This window comes from Nematolebias whitei, chromosome 9, assembly GCF_014905685.2.
Source record: "Nematolebias whitei isolate Nwh7 chromosome 9, NemWhi1, whole genome shotgun sequence".
In the NCBI taxonomy this organism is placed as follows: Eukaryota; Metazoa; Chordata; class Actinopteri; order Cyprinodontiformes; family Rivulidae; genus Nematolebias; species Nematolebias whitei.
This window is the reverse complement of record NC_056506.1, coordinates 34,698,117-34,703,152: the sequence shown is the minus strand read 5'-3', so window position 1 is coordinate 34,703,152 and position 5,036 is coordinate 34,698,117.

Genomic DNA, 5,036 nt, shown 5'->3' with positions numbered 1-5,036 from the left:
CACATGTACTCAACGTAGACGCTACATACATACTATATTAGGTTGACATATGAAAATATGTTTACTTAATTTTGTAGTTAGGCCTGAGCTGGACAGATAAACTAGATTAAATCTAAACATAAGGATATTTGTGCAAAATAAAAATAGTCAACAATCAAAAACAGATTTTTAACATATTTCCTTGAGCTATAAGCTACAAAATGCAGTGGGAGTGTATGTGCTTTCTTGGCCTTTAGAGCTGCAGTTTTACTGTTTCAGCAGACAATCTGTGTTTGAATTCATCATGAATGTATCTTGGCTTCTTAGAGAAAGCACTGAGCGCTCTTAGATGTGTATTGTGTTGTGAATTATCTTGTACTCATCAGTAGCTGACACGATAACTCCTGTTCCTTCCATGTTTCTCTCCACCCGCAGTCCAGTTGAGGAAGATGTGTGCCGAGGGGCCCATTGTTCCTGCATCACGATGACCATGAGGCCACTTGGTTTTAACAAAGTGACAGCTTAGTGCTGAAGCATAATGTAGGTCTGCCAGATTCATCCGTTAGCTCCTTTTACATCTCTGTCTCCCCGTTCGCTCGCTTTCACAATGAGCCAAGAATGCATCCCATTCAGACAACATCGGAAAAATGTGTCAGATGGACGTCCACATTGAAGTCCACTGAAGCATTTTAGAGACTTCTGCTTCTTTTCTTTTCGAGACACAACTGAGCCCGAAAGGCTTGAACGGGGCCCGTTTAGAGGGAGGCGTTCACAACATCTGATGTCTCGTCAGGAACAAAAGACGGTGCTGGTTAGTATGCTGCTTGTGTGGTTGCATGACCGGTGCGCTGCGTGCCGTAAATCCCCTCCAGTAAAACTTTACATGGCTGCTGTCCGTGACCATACAGTGTTGCGTGTAATACGGATGAAAATAACATTGTTCGTACCTATTTGTTAAAGAAAAAAGAAAAAAGAAAAACCCACATTGACCATTGAAACTATAACTAATGAAGATCAGTCATTGATTCTGACTTTTTTTGTTCAGCAGTATTATTTTACAAAACAAGCTAAAGAAACTGGCCTTGACTAAAAGGATGGTACTCCAAGAAAAGATTGAAACTAACTGGACCACAGAGACATGCTAAACTACGGTGCGACCTGTAACAAGCATCACAAGTCTTCACATTTTGTATTCAGTGGTCTGACTTTTTAAAGGGTAAAATGTAGTCACATTGCTTTTTGATAACCTGGTGTGCAATACTAAGGAAAGAGTTGTTTCAGGAAAGCAAGGAATTGATAATCATGTTGAAGGTACACACTATAAGACCATCTCCAAGCATCCTGATGTTCTCCTGACTGCAGTTGCACACATTATTCAGACGTTTAAGGTCTATGTTCACAGACCAATGAAAGCCACAAAGAAAAGGACACTACCTACAGTGAAACACAGAGGAGGCTCAGTGATGGTCTGGGCCTGCTTTGATGCTTCTGGCACAGGGTGTTTAGAATTGGTGCAGGGTACAATACAATCTCAAGACTATCAAGGCATTCTGGAGTGAAATGTGCTGCAGCGTGTCAGAAATGATCTCAGTATCATGATAGTGTTGAACCCAGACAGAACTTGGGAAAAGTCAAGCATAAATAAAGAACATATTTATTAAACTTAAAATACACAATCAAAGAGCTGGCATGGCAGCGTGAACTTACAAAAAGCAAGGACACGGGGAGACACAGAGGGAGTTGAGCATGACGTGTGGGAAGCACAATCCACGGACAAGGTGGAAACACAGAACTTAAAGGATCTAACGAGACACAATGGCAAACACCTGGGGTGATTAGGATTGTGAACAGGTGAAGCAGGAGCTGGCAACATGAGGGGAGAGACCCTGGGAAGGCTGAACAGATGACATAAGAGAACACAACTAAAACACAAATCTGAAAATCCAAAGAACACAAAACACTAATAAAACACAATGTCACACTCAGTCACAGTTCATTGGTCTTCCTACAGGATAATGACTAAAAAAACACCCAAGAATAGCTAAGAATGGAATTATTCTGAAGTGGCCTTTTGAGCCCTGATCTAAACCCTGTTGAACATCTAGATCATATGTGTCAAACTCAAGGCCCGGGGGCCAAATGTGGCCCTCGTTGACATCTTATCTGGCCTTCAAGATGATATCTGAAACGTAAAATATTCTATCTCTTGAATTTTTTTTAGGAATTTTTGATTATGATGTCGAAAGCACAACAGAGAACATCAAATGAGACCAATCAAACTCTTGTTGAGGAACCTGTGACCAAGAAAAGATGTTGGGTATCTGAGTTGAGTTCATGTAGATTCTGAAATTGTCCCTTAGTTTGAAAATTAATTTTGGCCCCCTTTTGTAAGTAAGTTGGACACACCTGGTCTGAAACACGCAGTCTGAAGACACCCTTTCAAACCTGAGACCGCTGGAGCAGTTTGCTCCCCAGAACATTTTAGATTTTTCTTTCTTAACAAAAGGGCACACACACATTTTCCTTCTTTGTATGTCATCCATGGAGACGTCTGGAAGCTAAACTCTGTATGCCATGGGTGGGAATAGTTGCTGGTGGACTAACAACTCTAATGCCTCACTGTTGGCAAGCTGGAGTAAACTCCTCAGTGTTATGAACCTCTATAGAAATCACTTGTCAGCCATCCAATCAGATCAAGCAATGGTGCAGGTTCTCTGCATGCACAGAATCCAAGGGTTCGACCTCAATCTGTCACAGCCCATCACAGGTCCTGACACACGTTTAGAAATGGAATTCCCCAAAGTTTGTGGCACGACGGGGCCTTAAACAAACCAAAATCTCCATGAGACTGCTCACTTTTAACACATTAACAACAAACTGTTATTTAATGACTGTATGGTTTGGCAGAGGATCGCTTCCCTTTGACTCACACGCTCCGGTTCCACAGAGCTTGAAGGGTTTACCGAGCGATCACATGGTTTGGAAAGAGAGCGGCCATTATTCTTGTAACTTAAAAAGAGTTGAGTTGCTGTTGCATAATCTTCTTTCCATCCAAGAGGGATGCTGTTGGCATTAAACGCAGTTACCTTGGTGAAAGCTAAAAGGCCCTTCTTGAATGAATTATTTAGTTTATGTAACCAGTTGAGACAATTTTTTGCTTTAACTAATTTAAGACTCCTAAAGAGTCCTCTAGTTCTGCCTGTGTAGTCAAGAAGGTAAAAATATCTCCAAGTACAACAATTAGTTTGTGTTACCTGCTTCCTTTTTGAAATCAACACAATAAAACAGACTTGTTTTCTTCAATTCCACTCTTTTCTTTGTCTCTGTTTGAAACAAGCTTTGTCTTATAGGCGTCTCTTCACTGAACTGGAACGCTTCAGGCATTGAACCAAATCCTCTGGCAAAGTCAGCTCTTTTGTGAAGTGTGGTAGGATTTTACTTTTCTCTCCATGTTGTGCAGCAGGAATTCAGCAGCGTTACGTTTTACAACAGTAGCTGAAGTTAGCCAGCCGTTTTGCTAACTTTTGAGGGAGAAAGTTAGCAGAGGATGCAGTCCAGTTTTGTTTGTGCTTTCCAATGTTTGGTGGTTTCATCAGGAACATGACTTGCAAACAGGAATCTCATGCATGTGGGAGAGTGAATAAAGCAGACAAAAGTGTTTCTGAATTAAAGGCTTAGCAATCCTGGAAGGAATACGTGTCACCCACCACCTTTCATGCCGGAGTTTTAAACTTGAAAGGAAGGGAATTGCAGCTGTTTTGAACAAACCTTGAAAAAACACAAAAAACAAAACCTTCTGTGCAACTTATTCAATATTGCAAGATGTCACACTCAGATTATGTTTTGTGAATTACTCTCAGCTACAGTCATATCATACTTTAGCTCAGTATCTGTAAAAATAACTGGGTTATAATCACTTTGTTTTGTAAGTGCAGCCATCTTAAAATGGGTTGAATCCAGGGGCGATTCAAGAATCTGACCTTTTGGGGTGCTCAGCCCCGAGTGCTGACAATGGCTCTCAGCTTGAACAATACAGTGGCCACTGGCATCAGAAGCATTTGTAATGTGTGTGTGTGTGTGTGTGTGGGTGGGTGGTGGAAAATTTTGAATAAAGTAGATGCCATTTCCTGCATTTTGGTGCATTTTAATGGGTTTTTAAACATCGTTGTTTACCTACATAAGTAAACACTTGATTCAATAACTGTTTAGAGAGCTCGGCACAACAAGAAGTAGCGCTAAGCTAGCGGCACGTAATACAGACACGTTAAACACTGGGGCCCAGATGGGGTAGATGTAGGGCAGCCTTTGGACCAGAAAGTTGTGGTTCGACTCCCAGCCATTCCTACATGTCGTGGTGTCTGAGCAAGACACCTAATTGCTCCCTGGATGCGTACATAACTGCCCACTGCTCCACCTGGGTATATCTCAGGTGTGATGGGTTAAATGCAGAGAAATAATTGCGTTATTGTATGGTAGCATACAATGATGACAATCTCAGACTTTCAAGACTAAACTTATGCAACCAGAAGTTGCAACATATATTTACATATAAAACACACAAATCAAAGCACAACTAGCTTTAAGCATTACCTGTACTTAAACCATTAAACATGCAATGTACTGACAATAAATGGAGGATTTACTTGCAGTTACCTTTGTACAGATCTGTTTATCACTGTTGTATTCAGCTGCTCATGAGGTCGGTCACAGGTCTTTATCAGCTTTTACATTTTTCCAGATTCCACTCAAGTTTTGGAAATGGAAAAAAAAATGTAGTACATCTTCTAAACTCTCAGGGTAACACTGTTTGCATTACATGTTCTCCACTGACAACGTTTAAACATTTTTTGATGATTTTTCACAAAATGCCTCTGAATGTAAAACATTCATAAAGCAAAACCCTGACAAAGTTGTCTGAGGAAAAAGGGGTGGAGCTCCTGCAGGTAAGGTTCACTTCGGGACAAAATGAGATCAATGATTGGTCAGCTGCTGACAAGCTTACTGGATTGATTGACAGGTCGTGTCAAGGATCCGACTCATGCAAAAAAAAAAAAAAA